Source organism: Bos taurus, chromosome X, assembly GCF_002263795.3.
Source record: "Bos taurus isolate L1 Dominette 01449 registration number 42190680 breed Hereford chromosome X, ARS-UCD2.0, whole genome shotgun sequence".
Taxonomy (NCBI): Eukaryota; Metazoa; Chordata; class Mammalia; order Artiodactyla; family Bovidae; genus Bos; species Bos taurus.
Window position 1 is genome coordinate 69,136,823 of NC_037357.1, and position 23,838 is coordinate 69,160,660.

Consider the following 23,838-nt stretch of genomic DNA (forward strand, 5'->3'; position numbering starts at 1 on the left):
TAATAATAATAAATAAAGCAAGTTCAAGGCATCTGAAAAAATAAATAAATAAAATAGAATTCTCAATAAAAAAATAATATTAAAATTCACATGGGATCGCATACTAGGAAAGATGTGTTTTAGTCATAAAAACATTTGAAAAAATAATATGATATCTGCCAAATATCAAATAGAGCCGTGTGTCTTCAGGGGTGTGTGAGTTTGTGTGTGTCCCAAAAGCTTTGCATTTACATGAATATATATAAAAATAAAATCATAAAATAAACTTTTTATGAAAAGTATTGGGGTAAAAAAGAATATAATTAGTCAGATTCAGTTTCCTTAAAAACAAAGTTTTATTTCTTATAAACAGTTAAAAGTCAGTTATCTTCCTTCACAATACATTTAGACATTAAATCTAAGGTTTTAAAAATATGCACAAACTATAAGTAAAGTACTTTTAAATGGCTAAAAGGAATAAAAATACCAAAGTTTAGTGTACAGAAGAATAGATATAAACAACCAAGGAAAAAGTAAATCTTTGGTGTTGAATTTATGAATAGCCCAAAATAAGTCCTGAAGATTTTTTTACCTGTGTAAATTTAAAGTGTCCTTTTTAAAGTTTGAGGCTATACACTGTGCATCCCCCACAAACAAGTTTATGAATAAGGTTTTTAAAAACAAAAGCATTTCCCCTAAAGTCAGGAACAAGACAAGGGTGCCCACTTTCACCACTACTATTCAACATAGTTTTGGAAGTTTTGGCCACAAAAATCAGAGCAGAAAAAGAAATAAAAGGAGCCCAAATTGGAAAAGAAGTAAAACTCTCACTGTTTGCAGATGACATGATCCTCTACATAGAAAAACGTAAAGACTCCACCAGAAAATTACTAGAGCTAATGAATGAATATAGTAAAGTTGCAGGATATAAAATCAACACACAGAAATCCCTTGCATTCCTATACACTAATGAGAAAATAGAAAGAGAAATTAAGGAAAAAAATCTTATTCACCATTGCAACGAAAAGAATAAAATACTTAGGAATATATCTACCTAAAGAAACAAAAGACCTATATATAGAAAACTATAAAAATCTGGTGAAAGAAATCAAAGAGGACACTAATAGATAGAGAAATATATCATGTTTATGGATTGGGAGAATCAATATAGTGAACATGAGTATAATACCCAAAGCAATCTATAGATTCAATGAAATCCCTATCAAGCTACCAACAGTATTTTTCAGAGAGCTAGAACAAATAATTTCACAGTTTGTATGGAAATGCAAAAAACCTCAAATAGACAAAGCAATCTTGAGAAAGCAGATTCGAACTGGAGGAATCAACTTGCCTGACTTCAGGCTCTACTACAAAGCCACAGTCATCAAGACAGTATTGTCTGGCACAAAGACAAAAATATAGATCAATGGAACAAAATAGAAAGCCCAGAGATAAATCCGTGCACCTATGGACACCTTATATTTGACAAAAGAGGGAAGAATATCGAATGGAGAAAAGACAATCTCTTTAACAAGTCGTTCTGGGAAAACTGGTCAACCACTTGTAAAAGAATGAAACTAGAACACTTTCTAACACCGTACACAAAAAGAAACTCAAAATGGATTAAAGATCTAAATGTAAGACCAGAAACTATAAAATTCTTAGAGGAGAACATAGGCAAAACACTCTCCAACATACATCACAGCAGGATCCTCTATGACCCACCTCCCAGAATACTGGGGGAAAAAAGCAAAAATTAATAAATGGGACCTAATGAAACTTAAAAGCTTCTGCACAACAAAGGAAACTATAAGCAAGTTGAAAAGACAGCCTTCAGAATGGGAGAAAATAATAGGAAATGAAGCAACTGACAAACAACTAATCTCAAAAATATACAAGCAACTGCTGCAGCTCAATTCCAGAAAAATAAACGACCCAATCAAAAAATGGGCCAAAGAACTAAATAGACATTTCTGCAAAGAAGACATACAGATGGATAACAAACACATGAAAAGATGCTCAACATCACTCATTGTCAGAGAAATGCAAATCAAAACCTCAATGAGGTACCATTTCACACCAGTCAGAATGGCTGCTATCCAAAGGTCTAGAAAAAATAAATGCTGGAGAGGGTGTGGAGAAAAGGGAACCCTCTTTCACTGTTGCTGGGAATGCAAACTAATACAGCCACTATGGAGAACAGTGTGGAGATTCCTTAAAAAAACTAGAAATAGAACTGCCATATGACCCAGCTATCCCACTGCTGGGCATACACACTGAGGGAACCAGAATTGAAAGAGACATGTGTACCCCGATGTTCATCACAGCACTGTTTATAATAGCCAGGACATGGAAGCAACCTAGATGTCCATCAGCAGATGAATGGATAAGAAAGCTGTGGTTCATATACACAATGGAGTATTACTCAGCCATTAAAAATAATACATTTAAATCAGTTCTAATGAGGTGGATGAAACTGGAGCCGATTATACAGAGTGAAGTAAGCCAGAAAGAAAAACACCAATACAGTATACTAAAGCATATATATGGAATTTAGAAAGATGGTAACGATAACCCTGTATGCGAGACAGCAAAAGAGACACAGATGTATAGAACAGTCTTTTGGACTCTGTGGGAGAGGGAGGGGGTAATGATTTGGGAGAATGGCATTGAAACATGTATAATATCATATAAGAAATAAATCGCCAGTCCAGGTTCGATGCAGGATACAGGATGCTTTGGTCTGGTGCACTGGGATCAGCCAGAGGGATGGTATGGGGAGGTGGGAAGGGGGTTCAGGATTGGGAACATGTGTATACCCGTGGCAGATTCATGTTGATGTTTGGCAAAACCAATACAATATTGTAAAGTAATTAGCCTCTAATTAAAATAAATAAATTTAAATTAAAAAAAAATTTAAAAATTGCCAGTAGTAAGTTCTTCCATACCTAAAATTAAAGATCAGCAACATTCCATTGGTTAGGGTGCATCAATTCTTAAAAACTAGTTATGATCCAACACTGCTGCTGCTAAGTCACTTCAGTTGTGTCAACTCTGTGTGACCCCATAGATGGCAGCCCACCAGGCTCCCTCGTCCCTGGGATTCTCCAGGCAAGAATACTGGAGTGGGTTGCCATTTCCTTCTCCAATGCATGAACGTGAAAAGTAAAAGGGAAGTCGCTCAGTCATGTCCAACTCTTCACGACCCCATGGACTGCAGCACACCAGGCTCCTCTGTCCATGGGATTTTCCAGGCAAGAGTACTGGAGTGGGGTGCCATTGCCTTCTCCAATACTAGTAGTTCTTTTATCTGAGAAAAAACTTTTCAGAAGAAATACCTGCCCTGTGCTAATTACCAGCAAGAATGCAGGCCTCTACAATCCAAGGCCATTTAGATCCTTGGTTGGCTTAGGCCTTGAACTTCTCTCAAAAGTAAATAAGTCTGAAAGTCAATGACAGACTTTAAAGTTTCTTGAGTTGAAACAGAGGCAGATTCCATCTGGCTGAGAGCACTGACTCAGCTATCACTAGGAAACAAAGGTGGGTGTTTTCTGACTTCAAAATCAAAATACACGTTTTTATGTGTGAAAGCAGAATGTTCATCCTTGATTCAAAATTTGTATGTCCCATTTTAGAAGGCTGTTTCTTCACTTTGTATAAAGCATTGTGATAAGGATCTCCAGATTGACAAATTACATCATAGTGACTGCCAGCAATTGCCTGGAACTCTAGAGTGCACTTGGTGCCATGCATGATGTCCTATAGAGGCACTACTGGGCATAGCCAGGCAGTTTGAAGTTAATCTATATGCCCCCAGGAAGGCTCCACCACCCAGCAGTGCCCCAAGTGACCTGCAGCAGCCACCTAGCTCGGTGCTGTCATCATCCAGGGCATCCTGAGAGGCTATGGTGGCTCCTTAACAGAGCTGTGGGGAGACTAGGGTCAGGTCTGCATCAACTGGTGCACAACAGACCTTTGCCCCTTGTGGATGTCCCACAAAGACACACTGCAGTCTCTCTGAGCCTTGGAGATATTAGGGATCAGAAGTGATCCATTGGGTGTGGGTGAGGCGTGCTGAGGACCTAGGACCAGGAAAAAGCTGGGAAGGAAGACATTTGAGTTTCTTAAATGGATGGCTAATGTGCCCTAACTTATGTTGACAATATATACCCCATTTAATAATCCAAAGGAAAAATTATGTGTCAGTAAAGCCTGCTGAAACACAGAATTTTGGAAGGGACTATATATATATATATATATATATATATATTTATATATATATATATTTATATATTTATATATATATATATATATAAATATATATATATATAAATTGTTAAAAAAAATAAAGCAGGGCACATTTTAAAAAATAGGTCACAAATTCAAATCCAACCACTTATACTGTAAATGAAATAGCATAGCATTGAATTCAACCTGATTGGGTTTGAATCCAAAATATATCATATACTTTTACCCTTATACCCACAGGATCTTTGTAAAATGAAAACAATATCACCTACCTTGCAGAGGTTTTTTTTTTTTTTTAAGATTAAATATGAAGTTTATAATATTACCTGGTACTCAACATATGACAGATATAATATTATTATAAGAAGAAAATATTAACTTGTTACTGCAACTAAGTAAGGTACAGAAAATTCCAAGTACAGATAAATACATCCACAGTTATTAAATTAAGTTTCTTGTCTAGGCTAGAAATGTATTTGTGAGAAAATTTTTCAGAGGGCAATATTGCAATGAGACTTCAGCTTAAGACTGAAGTCCAGAAAATTCTAAACAACTCTAAACTACTTAAATTATTTGCCATCCTTCCTACTCAGTACCAATATGTCAGATAAACCAATTCCAACATATTCTTCCTGATGCTTTTTGCAGGGGTGTACCTAGAAAGAAGCAGGAAAAGTCAATATGTATTCTGACTGCTGAGTGATAGATTATCTGGAATTCACCAATTGCTCAGTATCCTTTGACCTATATTGTCCCTTTAAGGAATTTTCTTTCATAAATAATATGTCATCAACCTCGTCCTACCATCCTAAATTGCTTTCAACCCATTCTGAACTTCTTCCCAGCCCTTCATCTCAAAGGTTCACTAATAATTTTGGTGGTTACTGATTAAGAACATAAACTGTGACCTCCCTGAAGTGCTTGAATTTCTTCATTGGAAATTGTAAGACCTTCTTACACACACATACACACACACACACACAGTTCAAAACTTTCAACATGTTAAAGAACATTATAATCATAAAATGTCCTATAACATGTATGGGTATATGCAGGCATATTTAATTTTATAGATATGTGTACTTGCACTTCTGCTTTATAAATATACCTGATATTTGCATTATTGTTTTAGAAATGTACCTAACTTGTGATTGAAAAAAAACAAAACAAATAATTTCTAATTTGAGTGCTATCTCAAAGAATCTCCCCTGAATAACTCAGAAGTTATTTAATCTATAGTAACATTAATGTTTTTCAGTTAAATATAAAATGTACCCCTTTCCCCTCTTCTTACATTTATGGAACAGTTGAGGTTCAAATTACACACTTGGCTGACTGGAATTTTGCTGTTAAAAAATTCCATGCCACCATGCATGGATTACACGTGGGCCAGAGAATAACATAGCCTTGAGAATGCGATTCCCAAAACAGCCAGCGCCTGGGTCTGTTGTAGCATTTTTCCATTTAATTTATTTTTCATAATGCTGATTTTGACATTCACATAGATCTTCAGTAACTGTCCAGAGTAATTTAGCATTGATAATACAAACCATTTCTTGAACTTCTTTAATACAGTTGCTTTTATCCCTTTATAGTATTAGTCATTATTAATTTTTGATAAAAAATAAAATGGGAGTGTTCATTTTCAGAGGCATGCTAATTAGTTCTGCCTTAAGTTTCCTCAAGGTGTATTTATGTGTTTGTGTGTGAATATATATACGTTGTGTATATACTTCTAGATAGGTTGAAAACAGGCTTCTGCATAATTATGAACTGTTGAACTGATTTTATTAGTTTACTCAGGCTTCTGTAACAAAGTACCATAAACTAGGTGGCTTAAACAACAACTTACTGTATCAACAGTTCTAGAGCACAGGGTATCAGCAGGATTGGTTCTTCCTGAGGAATGTGAGCAAAAGTTCTGTTCCATGCCTCTCTCTTTGGCTTATAGGTGGCTGTTTATATATCCACATAATGTTCTTTCTGTGTATAATCCTGTCTCCAAATTTTCCCTTTTTGTAAGGACACAGGTCATATTAAATTGGGGCGAACTGTAGTGGCCTCATTTTAGCATGATAAAGACCCTATCTCCAAGTAAGTTTATATTATAATGAACCTCAAGTTAGGACTTCAACATTTAATTTTAGAGGAACACAGTGTGGCCCATGCTGAGATCTTCTTTTCAAAGAAAACACATCCTTCAATTATATGTTTTTTTATTTCAATGAGTTTAAGCAAAATTGAATAAACAGTCAACCAGATTGTCTATTTAACTTTAAGTGTGAGATCTGTTTTTACTCTTAGGAGATAGAGACCACGAACTCAGCCTGCTTACCAGTGTTTTGAATGCAATAAATAATCAATAAATATTTGGAGAAGGAACAAATGCATCATATTGCAGAAGTAAATGGTGACATCATGGTATTCCTTGATTTACTTTATTTCTTTTGAACCTGAGCACGTGGGATGTTGATATGCTACTCTGAGGCTTTAGGATAGGAATCATATTCAATGACCAAAACTCCTACATGGAATAATTTTTCCACAGAGTTTCCTAGTTTAAGATTTAGAGCAATGAGTTAGGCAGTTTCCCTGGACTTGTGGGTAAACTGGGTTTTGAAATGCTTTATTTTGGCTTCTTTATTGGTTTTTCTTTTATTGAAAGTGGAGTAGACAATGTGGGAGGGTCTTGAGATTTATGGAGAAAAAAATTGGCAATTTGACTGAAAAAGTGAGGTAGCCAATTGTTGACTTCTGATCTTGAAAAAGGTAGACAGAGGAACTGTTCTAATATTTATGAGCCAGGAACAAATTGAAGATAGCAGCTCACATTCAACCAATTAAAATTCATTTTTACTGAAAGTAAAGCCGAATGGTCCTTTGCCCCTCCCTTTGCAATACTTTTAGATTACCCTATCAATACAAAGGGATGAGAGTACAATTATCCCTTCTACTATAACTTTTCCTTCTCTGCTTTCTAAAAAATGGAATATCTTTTGGAAATTATGAGACTTGTGTGTTTGCCTGAAAAACTGTGAGACCAGTCACTAGATCTATTCTGTCTTCTAAACAGAAAATTCTGTTCTCTAAAATCCACTTTCATCTGAAGTGGAACTATTATATCACTAAAATTAATAATATGTATATTTATTTTTATTTTAATATCTTGGCATTCACGATTTTTTTTTAAAAAAAAAACCTCCAAATCTTCTTCTGCATTCTCATGTTTCTGTCATTTGAGATGATTATTGTCAGGCAGTTTTTTAGTTTAAAGAAGACAAATTAAAGAAGGTAGTATTGATGGTGGTGGTAGATGCAAGTTGGAAGTATATGCTTATTTGACTTTAAACTTTTAAACATCTTCTCAATTTGAAACGAGAGTTTAAAACAAAGAATCTGAAACGTTAACCCTAATTCCATACAACCCTTTCATTAGAATCATTTAAAACCCTTAAGAAAGTTTGTGGGTAAATATCAAATGAAAAGTTTCCTTATACTGTATTTGCTGTCTAAAGTTAGAAAAACAAGTCTGATGAAATGGCTTACCTAACATATTTACATATAATACTTGGATATCACATGCTGCTAACATGTCACTCACCTAGCAGAAAACAAACAAAAATGGATTACAGCTGGCTCTATTTAGATGTATGAATATTTTAGAAAGCCAAGTTTTTACACATCCACCTTCCTCTGTGGAAACAGAGACAGCAAAATAGGTGAAATTCTATGTTTTCCAATAAAACCTTGCCTTAGTAGCATGTGATAACAATAACTGTCTAATATGTATATGACACTCACTATGTATCAGTGGAGCCACCATACTGTCCAAATCTAAGAGGCAATACAGCCTTCTATGTAAATGGTATCCTCTGAATTACACAACATGGTGGTACTGAGTTTCAGGCTCTGTTCTAAGCACCTTACATATATTACTTCAATATATTAATAATACTCATAAAAACTAGGAGTTAAGTACTATATGTTCACTCAATAAATGCAGAAACTGAGGTACAGAGTAAGGAAATACCTTGCTCATGTTCACATAGTAAGTGACAGAAAATAGATTCAAACTCAGACAATCTAACTGTAGATGCCATAGTTGTAGTGACTATACATACTGACTCTGTGAAGCTTGGAAAGAGTTTATGGCTCTGGAAATAGAGACAGCAGTGACTTCAAAAAGAATGAATGCAGTTAGCATTAAAAATTAATGTCTGAAGACTTCTTCACATGTGCAAACATGAACTAGAAATTAGATTCTGAAATTTTAAACTTTCAATGCAAAGAAGGAAATACCATCAGTTGTATGATTCACATTGTCTAAACAACAAATATAGACCAGTTGCTAAGAAGTAGAGCTATTGCTACTAATATCAGGAAAAAAAAATTTGCTACTAAGATCAGAAAGGACTTCCCCAGTGGCTCAGCTGCAAAAAAAAAAAAAATCTGCAATGCAGGAGATGCAGGAGACGTGGGTTCGATCCCTGCATTGGGAAGATCCTCTAGAAGAGGGCATGGGAATCAACTCCAGTATTCTTGCCTGAAAAATTCCCTAGATAAAGGAGGCTGGTGGGCTACAGGTCATAGGCTCCCAGAGTCAGACACGACTGAAAAAACTGAGCATGGCATGGCAAGATCATAAAATTAGTCTTTTTATTAGCATTTTTGAAAAGTATGTTGTGAGGGATATTGTCAACAGCATCTTCACAGTAAGCAGAGTGACAGGTTTCTTCAGGCCTATTTCTAATAATGTTGCTTATTGTAAATTGATGTAAATACAATGTTGCTTATTGTAATTGATGCTTATTGTAAATTGGAATCATGTAATTCCAAAGTGATCTTCCCCACAAGTTATTGAGCTATACCAGGTCAAAATAAAGTAATTCATTAGTCAATATTCACCTTTCTCTGGTGGTTTTGCTTAAGCCAGCAATAGACTGAAAAGCATCCAAAGGAAACAGTCCCCTTTTGAGACTTCTCTGTAAGTATAAGCTGTTTCCACTCAGAATTTGAAAATGTTGAGCAACACTAAATTCCAGGTTATAATCTGTGATGATAACCTGATATGCAAGTATAGCATGTTGTTAATTATATGCAGGTCGTTATGCTTTAAAAGTTGATAATCATTTTGTCATGGACTACTGCTGCTAGTAAGAATTCTGAGTGTGTAGTCCAAGGAGAATAAGTTCAGTGTTAGTCATGGTTAAAAATCTGAACTTTTGAGCAAGTCATATCTGATTCCAAGAGTGTGATTTAGAATAGGTTATCAATCTCCTTAAATTTCCTTCTTCACTGGTAATATAAAAATAATACCTGTCACACAAGGTTATTTTAACATGAAGAGTACAAAGTGCCAAGTAGAGTGCCTGGTGTAGGTAGGACTCAATTATTGCAAATGTCCATTAATAATACTAACATACTATGAAATGTTACTTAAAATGGTATTGACACAAATATTTGTGTCAGAAATACATGTTTATTGTTTGTTTTTTTTTAATATTCTGCACAAACTTTACATATCACACCTAGAACCAGGCTTAAAAAATAGAAAAAAAAAAAAAAAAAAAAGAGCTCCTTACCTACTTTATTTTTAGTCCTATTTGTTTTGACCTTCCTTGCTTCTACCAGGAAAAAGCAGAAAAAAACTCATTCATGCCACAGCATTAGTGAGTCAGTGTAGCAGTATAGAAGAGTGATTATTTTAGTCCCACAGACACATCCTCAAACTCTGAGCCTTACTTTGTTTTGTAGGCCCCAAATTTTTCATTTAGTAAACAATCTCCCTCCTCATAGGGTTGTTGAAAGGATAAGAGGTTACCAATGTGAAAGTATTAATACAGTCGTCCCAAATATAAAGTATTTAATAAATGCTGGTTTTTACTGATATTGTTATTCTGCTATAATATTTAGCTTTGAATACCCAAACTTTAGACACAGCTGTCATCCTAACTCATTGTGTGTCCTTGGGTGTCGTATAAAAGTGGTTAGTAAATTACAAAACTTTATCCAAATAGTAGTAGAAGTAGGTAGTAGTAGCAATATTTGATAAAAAGTGAGTGAATGGGAAAATCAGCACCTATCACGTGCCAATCACTTTTATGCAAGTTATCTTATTTAATACTTAACAATAACTGAGGTTAAGATGATTTACTGTATGTCTGTTGTGAAACCCCACACAGTTTCTCTACTGTACAACCTCAAGACTCAAACTTAGATTAAAAGGCACTGGTCCCTTTCCTATCCTTCTTCTTTTCTTGTATGAGTCTTAAGAATGTTACATGGGGCCTACTTTCTGCTCCTTTAGGGGCTAATACTTAGCACTGTATCTAGTGGTGTCTTTTTTAATTTTGTCCAGCTTAGTTCTGAAGTGGAATTCATGTCTGAGTCAGTGGAATTTGAGGAGATGGAGTGTGTGACACCATATTGCAGAGGCTGAGTTTCACCCCAGAGCAGAGTTGACCCTAGTTCAGGGAACCAGATTCTAGAGGGAGGGAATTTACTGGTCTATATGGTGAGAAGATATAAGGTTTCTTATCTCCTCTGTTCTTTGCCTGTGCTCTAAACTTAGAAATGCTGAGTGTGGGAAAAAGGGTGCAGGAAGGATTCTCATATTTTTATGGTGCATTTTGCTCCTCCAGCCCCTTTATGCATCTCTCACAGAACAGTGCGTGGACATTTTACTTCCAGGGTTTTACTATAGCTCACACTGGGAAAACCAATGACATAACAAAAAAGAAATAATTGTGAGGAAGTATTATATTTTTAATGAAACAGGATGTTGAGTCCACTTTGCAGTCTATACATGATGTTGGTACCTTTGTATGCAACTCTGCTCTGCTTAGAAATTATCAAAACACTTTCATTTAAATTTCACCTAAACTTTATAACTCCATCTCCAAAGTTCTATAACTCCATCTTCTCCTTTGTTTGAGGATACCCCATGAATCCCTGATGTGTTATATCTCTCATCGCTATGGGCCAAGATGTCTGATTTTGTCAGACCACAGGTTTGTTCTCGGTGTCCTTAGGCTGTTTGTACTAGGAAAAAGTGAAGAGTTTTAAGTGTTTATTCTGTTTTTCTTTAATACAGCTTATTTTATATTAAGTTTATATGATTCTATTTTTAATAATAGATGTGCTTAACTTACTCCTGTTCATAAAGAAGCTGAAAATTAAAAATTGATCCTTTTGAGCAGGTATGATCCAGCTATAGTGTACTATGAGGTAGATTATATAATCTTCACTTATCAGTGAAGAAACTGAAAATCCAATAGGTTAAGTAACATAACCTGTGGCCTAGGTCACACAACTAATAAATGGCAGAACTAGAATTTGAACCCAAAAATTTAGCTCCAGATCTTGTGCTTTTAATAACCAGCTTCCTCTGATATGTTGTTAAAATTGCTTGAGAATTTTGCCCTCAATTTTCATCTGTGAGAATGGGGCCTGATAACTTTGTGGCCTCCTTTCTCCAGGAAGAATTTAATGTAGACTGGGTAGTCTACAGGTATAATTCTTGCAGAATATCAGATATGTATTAATTTATTTACCATTCAAAGATAGTATTACTAAGCCCAGAAAGAACCTTGATCCTAAAAGTGTACATTTTTGAGGGCTCATTAAGTGTCATGTGCTTTTTCTACATTGTATCAGAGAAGTAGATATCATATCCCATTTAAAGATTAGAAAACTCAACATCTTGCTCAATATAAATCAGTTAGCAAAATGAGGAATTTAGGATTCAAACTTGGGTCTAATTAACTCTAAAGCTCATGTTCTATCCACTAGTTCAGATTTGAGAATACCTGGCTGATATCCCTCTTAGTAAAGTGTACTGTAAGAAAAATGTAAGGAAAAAATAATATGAACCTTCCTGAAAGACTGGGAGATTTCTGCAGATGTACACTGTCCCTACAAATGGGGTTACTCCTTTCATTAAGCTTTAGTACTGGTCCCTGGTGGCTCAGATGGTAAATATTCTGCCTGGAATGCAGGAGACTGGGTTCAATTCCTGGGTAAGGAAGATCCCCTGGAGAAGGAAATGGTAACCTACTTCAGTATTCTTGCCTGGAGAATTCCGTGGACTGAGGAGCCTGGTGGGCCACAGTCCATGGGATTGCAAAGAGTCAAACACAACTGAATGAATTTCATTTTCACTTGTCCACTATGGTCACATTCATCAGTCAATCAACTTTTTCCCCCTATAATCTGAGCTTTAGCCTTGAGAAATGGAAGAGTAAAATCAGACTCTGCGTGGGCACAGGAGCGACCAAGAGGAGCTAACCCATGTCCAAGGTCAGTAGCAGAGGCCGAGAGGAGCTACCCCACGTCCGAGGTCAGGGGCTGCAGCTGACAGGAGTTACCCTACGCCCAAGGTCAGAGGAGGCAGCCGAGAGGAGCAACCCTATGTCCAAGAAGCGTCGGCTACGGGGGCAAAGGAGGGCCATGAGGAGCTACTCCACACTCAGTGTCAGGAGGGGCAGCCATGAGGAGATACCACTCACCTAAGGTAAAGAGCAGCGGCTGCACTTTCCTGGAGCAGCCATGAAGAGATACCCCATGTCCAAGGTAAGAGAAACCCAAGTCAGATGGTAGGTGTTGCGAGAGGGCATCAGAGGGCAGACACACTGAAACCAGAATCACAGAAAACTAGCCAATCTGATCACATGGACCACAGCCTTGTCTAACTCAAAGAAACTAAGCCATGCTGTGTGGGGCCACCCAGGACAGGAGGGTCATGGTGGAGATGTCTGACAGAATGTGGTCCACTGGAGAAGGGAATGGCAAACCACTTCAGTTTTCAAATCTATAAACATGTACAAAATTTAAAGTTCATTTATATCTAAGGACAATGACTCATGTTTTATAAATTATTTATAAGGTGTATATAGTTTTAATGTTGCTTATTTTTAACAATAACATCAATATGGTGCCAACTTTTATGTAAATTGGAACCAATACAGTGTCAAATTTCCCAGTTCACTCACTGGAAAATAAAATAGCAAGTTGGTACTAATGTCAATAACCAAAATCAATTGTAGTTAACAATTTTTACCTTACAACAAATGGATAGATGTCATATTGTATGCATGCTAAGTCATTTCAGTTGTGTCCGACTCTTTGTGACTTTATGGATAATATATCCTGGCAGGCTTCTCTATCCATGGGATTTTCCAGGAAAGAATACTGAAGTGCTGCCATTTCCAACTCCAGTCATACTCTATAGGAAATATACTGTGAGTTGCTGATTGCATTCTGACACTAATTCTCAGATACCAACTGGGTGTCCTACAATTTAATTCAAAGCTGACACTTTCTAAGATCCCAGAAGTTAAAAGGCAGGGTCCCCAGTAAGACAACATCAATATTTACATCAAATGCCAGCCATAAGGAGAGTCCCCAGCTTACCTTCAATTCTGCCCAGATGATCACAAATTTATAGTTTCCAACAATTTTAATTATTTGATAATTCATTGGAATGGTTCACAGAACTTAGGAAAGCACTATATGCATGGCTACCATTTCATTATAAAGATTACAAATGAATAATAAGGTGAAAAGATACATAGAACAACTTCTAGGAGGGTCCTGGGTACAGAAGTCTATGTTTTCTCAGAATCAGGCAGTGTCACCTTTTCAGTACATTGATATATTCACCAACCAAGACATTCCCCCAAGCTTAATTATCCAGACGTTTTATATGGGGTAACATTACATAAGCATGATTGATTAAATGACTGACATTTTAAGTGAACTCTATATCCAGCCCTCCTCTCTTCCTTCAAGGTTGGGCAGCTGAAAATTCCAACACTCTAATTATAAATTTGGTTTTCTGATGACAACTCCCATCCTGAAGCTATCTAGAGACTACTGTGGGTCATTTCCTTAAGTAAGATACTTCTATCACTCAGAAAGTTCTAAGGGTTTTTGAAGCTCTGTGCCAAGAACCAGGGACAAGAAAAACAGATATAGTCTTTACTACATTATATTGATTTTCTAGTGTCCAAAGTAGGACACAGTGGAACCATCTCTCCAACATCAAATTTATGCTTTTTCTTGATTATAACCCCTCAACCCACCCAGGCTCAAATGTTTTCCTTCTTTCTGTCCCTACATTTTCTATCCACTCCACACTGTGTTGAAGTGTATATGATTAATAGTAACTTCAAATATGATAATATTCCTTGGTGTTCACTGATTCAATTATTAATTCAAATATAATAGTTGGAAATGTGAGATATATATATATATATATATATATATATATATATATATATATATATAAAATGAGATACTACCCAGAAATAGAAAGAAGGAAATCTTGCCATTTGCGATGACATAAATGAACATTTAGGAAATTATACCCAGTAATATAAGCTTCCCTGGTGGCTCAATGGTAAAGAATCCACCTGCCAATGCAGGAGACATGGGTTTGATCCCTGGCTCAGGAAGATGCCTTGGAGAAGGAAATGGAAAACCATTTTAGTATTCTTGCTTGGGAAACCCCATGGAGAGAGGAGCCTGGTGAGCTACAGTCCATGGGGTCACAAAGATTTAGTGACTAAACAACAACACCACTAAGTGACATAGCTTAGACAGACAACACTGTATTTCATTTTCATGTGTAATCTAAGAAAAAAAAAAAAAAAAAAGAAAGAAAACTGAATCATAGAAATGCAATAGATTCCAGGGGCTAGAGGGTATGGAAAGTGGAGAGATGTAGGCCAAAAGTACAAACATTCAGTTAGAAGATGAGTAAGTTCTGAAGATCTAGTTTAGAGTATGGTGACTATCGTTAAAAATACTGTATTATAATTGAAAGTTGGTAAGATAGTTAATCTTAAATCCTCTCACTACACAAGAAATTAACTCCGTGAGGTGATGGATGTGTTAACTAATCTCATTGTGGTTATCATTTCACAATATAAACATATGCCAAATTATCACATTGCACACCTCAAACCTATACATCATATGCTAATTATATCTCAATAAAGCTGAAAAAATATTTTTTATTTAGCACCTTCAATATATTAGGTGTTATTCTTCATTTATGTATCACAGCACTGCTTACTTTCTGCCTTATAGGATAAATTATATGCATATACTTTTGGAGGATAATTCTTTGTAATATTGTGTTGGTCTTAATCTACTTTTGTATATTCCTTTAACTTGGAGCTTGGTAATTATTTGTTATTGAATGTTGCCATTCACCTACAAGATATTGCCATTTACCTACAAACTAATACATTAATTAAATGCTTATTTACTGCTTATTTATAATACTCTGTGAGACATGGCAGCGAATAAAGCACACACATTTTGGAGCTTGTAATCAACAGGATGTACAGACAATTAACAAATAAACATAAGCTATTAGGTTAAAATATAGGAAAATAGGAGTACAAGTGGTAATGCATGTTATTTTAATTAGAGCAGGCCATAAAGAAAGGCTCTGAAAGATAAAATTAAAGCAAAGGAAATAAACTACTGGATCAGGAATGAACCACTAAACAACCTGGGAAAAGAACATTATAGTAAGTGCAAAGACCTAGAAGAAGTAAGAATAAGTTTGTAGGTTTGAAAAAGAGCAAGGTTAATGTAGTTATATCATAGTGAGTTGGAATGTGGTAGGAGATGAGGTCAGTGAACTAGAGAAGAGCCATATAACTTTGGACCTTGTAAACCATGGCAAGGAATTTATATATTTTGTCTCAGTATGATAGATAACCACTTGGTTTGATCTTTGGAGACTTTTGAGCATGTGAGTGATACGATTTAATTAATATATAAATTCTCTACCAGCACTGTGGAAGACTGACTATAAGGGGGCAAGAATGGAGCCATGTAGATCACTTAGGGTATCATTATAGAAAAAGCAAGAGAGTTCCAGAAAAACATCTATTTCTGCTTTATTGACTATGTCAAAGCCTTTGACTGTGTGGATCACAATAAACTGTGGAAAATTCTGAAAGAGATGGGAATACAAGGCCACCTGACCTGCCTCTTGAGAAATCTATCTGCAGGCCAGGAAGCAACAGTTAGAACTGGACATGAAACAACAGACTGGTTCCAAATAGGAAAAGGAGTACATCAAGGATGTATATTGTCACCCTGCTTATTTAACTGATATGCAGAGTACATCATGAGAAACTCTGGGCTGAAGAAGCACAAGCTGGAATCAAGATTGCCAGAAGAAATATCAATAACCTCAGATATGCAAATGACACCACACTTATGGCAGAAAGTGAAGAGGAACTAAAAAGCCTCTTGATGAAAGTGAAAGAGGAGAGTGTAAAAGTTGACTTAAAGCTCAACATTCAGAAAACGAAGATAATGGCATCTGGTCCCATCACTTCATGGCAAATAGGTGGGGAAACAGTGGAGACAGTGGCTGACTTTATTTTTTTGGACTCCAAAATCACAGCAGATGGTGATTGCAGCCATGAAATTAAAAGACACTTACTCCTTAGAGGAAAGTTATGACCAACCTAGATAGCATATTCAAAAGCAGAGACATTACTTTGCCAACAAAGGTCCATTTAGTCAAGGCTATGGTTTTTCCAGTGGTCATGTATGGATGTGAGAGTTGGACTGTGAAGAAAGCTGAGTGCTGAAGAATTGATGCTTTTTTTTTTTTTTTTCAGCCTTTATTTTATTTATTTTTTCTTTTCAGTTTTTTTTTCCTAATTTTATTTTATTTTTAAACTTTACATAATTGTATTAGTTTTGCCAAATATCAAAATGAATCCGCCACAGGTATACATGTGTTCCCCATCAGGAACCCTCCTCCCTCCTCCCTCCCCATACCATCCCTCTGGGTCATCCCAGTGCACTAGCCCCAAGCATCCAGTATCGTGCATCGAACCTGGACTGGCAACTCGTTTCTTACATGATATTTTACATGTTTCAATGCCATTCTCCCAAATCTTCCCACCCTCTCCCTCTCCCACAGAGTCCATAAGACTATTCTATACAACAGTGTCTCTTTTGCTGTCTCGTACACAGGGTTATTGTTATCATCTTTCTAAATTCCATATATATGCGTTAGTATACTGTATTTATGTTTTTTCCTTCTGGCTTACTTCACTCTGTATAATAGGCTCCAGTTTCATCCAACTCATTAGAACTGATTCAAATGTATTCTTTTTAATGGCTGAGTAATACTCCATTGTGTATATGTACCATTGCTTTCTTATCCATTCATCTGCTGATGGACATCTAGGTTGCTTCCATGTCCTGGCTATTATAAACAGTGCTGCGATGAACATTGGGGTACACGTGTCTCTTTCCCTTCTGGTTTCCTCAGTGTGTATGCCCAGCAGTGGGATTGCTGGATCATAAGGCAGTTCTATTTCCAGTTTTTTAAGGAATCTCCACACTGTTCTCCATAGTGGCTGTACTAGTTTGCATTCCCACCAACAGTGTAAGAGGGTACCCTTTTCTCCACACCCTCTCCAGCATTTATTATTTGTACACTTTTGGATGGCAGCCATTCTGACTGGTGTGAAATGGTACCTCATAGTGGTTTTGATTTGCATTTCTCTGATAATGAGTGATGTTGAGCATCTTTTCATGTGTTTGTTAGCCATCTGTATGTCTTCTTTGGAGAAATGTCTATTTAGTTCTTTGGCCCATTTTTTGATTGGGTCGTTTATTTTTCTGGAGTTGAGCTGTAGGAGTTGCTTGTATATTTTTGAGATTAGTTGTTTGTCGGTTGTTTCATTTGTTATTATTTTCTCCCATTCTGAAGGCTGTCTTTTCACCTTGCTGATAGTTTCCTTTGATGTGCAGAAGCTTTTAAGGTTAATTAGGTCTCATTTGTTTATTTTTGCTTTTATTTCCAATATTCTGGGAGGTGGGTCATAGAGGATCCTGCTGTGATGTATGTCGGAGAGTGTTTTGCCTATGTTCTCCTCCAGGAGTTTTATAGTTTCTGGTCTTACGTTTAGATCTTTAATCCATTTTGAGTTTATTTTTGTGTATGGTGTTAGAAAGTGGTCTAGTTTCATTCTTTTACAAGTGGTTGACCAGATTTCCCAGCACCACTTGTTAAAGAGATTGTCTTTAATCCATTGTATATTCTTGGCTCCTTTGTCAAAGATAAGGTGTCCATATGTGCGTGGATTTATCTCTGGGCTTTCTATTTTATTCCATTGATCAATATTTCTGTCTTTGTGCCAGTACCATACTGTCTTGAAAACTGTGGCTTTGTAGTAGAGCCTGAAGTCAGGTAGGTTGATTCCTCCAGTTCCATTCTTCTTTCTCAAGATCACTTTGGCTATTCGAGGTTTTTTGTATTTCCATATAAATTGTGAAATTATTTGTTCTAGCTCTGTGAAGAATACTGTTGGTAGCTTGATAGGGATTGCATTGAATCTATAAATTGCTTTGGGTAGTATACTCATTTTCACTATATTGATTCTTCCAATCCATGAACATGGTATATTTCTCCATCTATTAGTATCCTCTTTGATTTCTTTCACCAGTGTTTTATAGTTTTCTATATATAGGTCTTTAGTTTCTTTAGGTAGATATATTCCTAAGTATTTTATTCTTTTCATTGCAATGGTGAATGGAATTGTTTCCTTAATTTCTCTTTCTATTTTCTCATTATTAGTGTATAGGAATGCAAGGGATTTCTGTGTGTTGATTTTATATCCTGCAACTTTACTATAGTCATTGATTATTTCTAGTAATCTTCTGGTGGAGTCTTTAGGGTTTTCTATGTAGAGGATCATGTCATCTGCAAATAGTGAGAGTTTTACTTCTTCTTTTCCAATTTGGATTCCTTTTTTTTCTTTTTCTGCTCTGATTACTTTGGCCAAAACTTCCAAAACTATGTTGAATAGTAATGGTGAAAGTGGGCACCCTTGTCTTGTTCCTGACTTTAGAGGAAATGCTTTCAATTTTTCCCCATTGAGGATAATGTTTGCTGTGGGTTTGTCATATATAGCTTTTATTATGTTGAGGTATGTTCCTTCTATTCCTGCTTTCTGGAGAGTTTTTATCATAAATGGATGTTGAATTTTGTCAAAGGCTTTCTCTGCATCTATTGAGATAATCATACGGTTTTTATTTTTCAATTTGTTAATGTGGTGTATTACATTGATTGATTTGCGGATATTGAAGAATCCTTGCATCCCTGGGATAAAGCCCACTTGGTCATGGTGTATGATCTTTTTAATGTGTTGTTGGATTCTGATTGCTAGAATTTTGTTAAGGATTTTTGCATCTATGTTCATCAGTGATAGTGGCCTGTAGTTTTCTTTTTTTGTGGGATCTTTGTCAGGTTTTGGTATTAGGGTGATGGTGGCCTCATAGAATGAGTTTGGAAGTTTACCTTCCTCTGCAATTTTCTGGAAGAGTTTGAGCAGGATAGGTGTTAGCTCTGCTCTAAATTTTTGGTAGAATTCAGCTGTGAAGCCGTCTGGACCGGGGCTTTTGTTTGCTGGAAAATTTTTGATCACAGTTTCAATTTCCGTGCTTGTGATGGGTCTGTTAGGATTTTCTATTTCTTCCTGGTCCAGTTTTTGAAAGTTGTACTTTTCTAAGAATTTGTCCATTTCTTCCACGTTGTCCATTTTATTGGCATATAATTGTTGATAGTCGTCTCTTATGATCCTTTGTATTTCTGTGTTGTCTGTTGTGATCTCCCCATTTTCGTTTCTAATTTTGTTGATTTGATTTTTCTCCCTTTGTTTCTTGATGAGTCTGGCTAATGGTTTGTCAATTTTATTTATCCTTTCAAAGAACCAGCTTTTGGTTTTGTTGATTTTTGCTATGGTCTCTTTTGTTTCTTTTGCATTTATTTCTGCTCTAATTTTTAAGATTTCTTTCCTTCTACTAACCCTGGGGTTCTTCATTTCTTCCTTTTCTAGTTGCTTTAGGTGTAGAGTTAGGTTATTTATGTGACTTTTTTCTTGTTTCTTGAGGTGTGCCTGTATTGCTATGAACTTTCCCCTTAGGACTGCTTTTACCGTGTCCCACAGGTTTTGGGTTGTTGTGTTTTCATTTTCATTCGTTTCTATGCAAATTTTGATTTCAAGCCAGGAGGGAATGGCAAGACATACTTAAAATGATGAAAGAAAATAACCTACAGCCCAGATTATTGTACCCAGCAAGGATCTCATTCAAGTATGAAGGAGAAATCAAAAGCTTTTCAGACAAGCAAAAGCTGAGAGAATTCTGCACCACCAAACCAGCTCTCCAACAAATACTAAAGGATATTCTCTAGACAGGAAACACAAAAACGGTGTATAAACTCGAACCCAAAACAATAAAGTAAATGGCAACGGGATCATACTTATCAGTAATTACCTTAAACGTAAATGGGTTGAATGCCCCAACCAAAAGACAAAGACTGGCTGAATGGATACAAAAACAAGACCCCTACATATGTTGTCTACAAGAGACCCACCTCAAAACAGGGGACACATACAGACTGAAAGTGAAGGGCTGGAAAAAGATTTTCCATGCAAATAGGGACCAAAAGAAAGCAGGAGTAGCAATATTCATATCAGATAAAATAGACTTTAAAACAAAGGCTGTGAAAAGAGACAAAGAAGGTCACTACATAATGATCAAAGGATCAATCCAAGACGAAGATATAACAATTATAAATATATATGCACCCAACACGGGAGCACCACAGTACGTAAGACAAATGCTAACAAGTATGAAAGGAGAAATTAACAATAACACAATAATAGTGGGAGACTTTAATACCCCACTTATACCTATGGATAGATCAACTAAACAGAAAATTAACAAGGAAACACAAACTTTAAATGATACAATAGACCAGTTAGACCTAATTGATATATTTAGGACATTTCATCCCAAAACAATGAATTTCACCTTTTTCTCAAGCGCACATGAAACCTTCTCCAGGATAGATCGCATCCTGGGCCATAAAGCTAGCCTTGGTAAAGTAAAAAAAATAGAAATCATTCCAAGCATTTTTTCTGACCACAATGCAGTAAGATTAGATCTTAATTACAGGAGAAAAACTATTAAAAATTCCAACATATGGAGGCTGAACAACACCCTCCTGAATAACCAACAAATCAGAGAAGAAATCAAAAAAAAAAAAAAGAATTGATGCTTTTGAACTGTGGTGTTGGAGAAGCCTCTTGTGAGTCCCTTGGACTGCAAGGAGGTCCAACCTTTCCATTTTAAAGGAGATCAGCCCTGGGTTTTCTTTGGAAAGAATGATGCTAAAGCTGAAACTCCAGTATTTTGACCACCTCATGCAAAGAGTTGACTCATTGGAAAAGACTGATGTTGGGAGGGATTGGGGGCAGGAAGAGAAGGGGACGACAGAGGATGAGATGGCTGGATGGCATCACCGACTCGATAGACGTCAGTTTGAGTGAACTCCAGGAGTTGGTGATGGACAGGGAGGCCTGGCGTGCTGTGATTCATGGGGTCACAAAAAGTGGGACATGACTGAGTGACCGAACTGAACTGAACTGATAGATTAGACCAGAGTTCAATGGCTTAGATACAATAGCAGTTGAAGATGTGAAAAATACATTTGAGATATATTTTTGTAATAAAAGTGAATAGAATTTGATAATGGATTAGATATAGAGTGAGAGGGAAAAGGAAGAATAAAATATAGCCTCTGGAGTTTTGACTAAAGCAACTAAGTTAAAGGTTTACTGAGATGAAGAACACTGATCTCCTGGAGAAAGGAAAGGCTGCCCACTCCAGTATTCTGGCCTGGAGAATTCCATGGACTGTATAGTCCATGGGATCGCAGAGAGTCAAACATGACTGAGTGACTATCACTTACACTTTGGTGAGGAACAAGATACATGGTGAGTGGTGATTCACTCAAGAGTTGTGTTTTGGACATGTTAAGTCTCATATGCTATTAGGCAACAAGTAGTATATTCCCAAGACAGTTGGATATAGGAGTCTATAGCTTATGGAAGCACAGAGGCTGGACAAATTTGGTGTCAGCAGAATATAAATGTTATTTAAACCCATTAAAATTTTAATCACCAAGAGTATGAGACTAAATAGAAACAGAAAACCTACATTATTTAACAAATGGGAAAGAATAGTAGAAACTCTAAAGCAAAGCTGAGAAAGAACAGCCAATGAAATATGAAGAAAACAAAGGAAATATACTGCTCTAGATCAAATCAAGTCACAAAAGTGTTTCAACAACAGAAAAACGATCAACAGTGTTAAATACTGACTGAAAGATCAAATATAGATGAAAACTGACCCTAGGTTTGAAAAATACAGAGGTCACTGGGGCTCACAACACAAGGTTTCAAAGGGGTTTTCAGAACAAAATCTAATTTCAGTGCATTTGGAACACAATGAGGTAGGGATAATTGGAGAGTAAGTGTAGACAGTATGTTTGAATGGAGGTTTGCTGCAAAGATTATCAGAGGAAAGAAATAAGTGGACATTATAAGGGATTTAGAATCTATAGAAATTAATTTTGTTGTTGATCTTGTTGTTTAAGATGCAAAATATTCCAACACTTGTTGGTTGAGAACCTAATATACAGGGATAAAATCATGGTGCAGGAAAGAACTTACTTTCAGCAGCAAAGTACATAATTGGAATAAAGTAGATTATATTGGTACAGGTACAGTGACATGGGTAAATATTTTGGTAGGAATTTGTGATAGGCCTCTTCATATACCTCCTATTTTATTGGTGAAATAACAAGCCGGTTAATCAGTTTAAGATCAGGAAGGGAGAGGCAATATTGGATGTTTGAGAAGAAGACTATTAAATAACTACTTGGCTCACATAAACAAAGGATAAAGTTGGACTAGGAATCAAAGTAGGATCACCAGGAAGTGCTAAAAGGTCACTTCAAATTTTAGTCATAAACTTAAAATGAGACAGCACATGAAAGTCTTAAACAAGTAAGATGCAAATTATATTTGGAATTACTTGGCTTCAGCAAGCAGAAGATTTGGAATCAATGAGCTATCTTCCAGTCATAATATTAAGCCAAGTGGTCATTAAAAAATACAGTGGTCAATGGACAAAAAAGAGTCACTATTTGGAAATTTGCTCCTGAGATATGCTTACTGTTTTTGGATACAGGGCTGAAGGTGATGCTGGTATGCGTTTCAGGGTATAGGTCCAGTATCTCTACTTCTTTCATAGATGTAGAGAACATAAAAAGGCAAGCCATTATTATTGTCTGAATTCCATAGCAACAGTTTTTGAGCTCCAAAGACAATAAATTGAGTCTATGTGTCCTCCTATTTCCACATTAACCATTCCTTCACACAAAAGACACTCTATTTGCTTAATTAAATACATTACTCATCAGACAAAGAGGAACACTCTTCTATTTTACACAGAAATTTACTATGATGTGTGGGATGAAATGCATATCAAATTTTGTGTTTGGCCTTATTTTTATTATATGAACCCTGCTGCCTTCCCAATATCATTGAAACCATGACATTCAGATAAAGCCTCATAATGAGATCATCTGTTAGCAAAATGTTCTACTTGATACTGTGGGAAGGATTCTAGTGGAACTCTATGGGTTTCTTTGCTGACACAACAAAAGTATCTTGATTAGATCTCAGGGAACTAAAAAACTGAGAAATCTGTATG

General features: G+C 36.1%; 1 pseudogene; it reads right to left on the reverse strand.

Annotated features, from left to right (window-relative positions):
• Positions 1–3,064: 3,064 nt before the first annotated feature.
• LOC112445010 (transmembrane emp24 domain-containing protein 7-like) lies at positions 3,065–6,157 on the reverse strand (annotated as a pseudogene).
• Between the last annotated feature and the right edge of the window lie 17,681 nt (positions 6,158–23,838).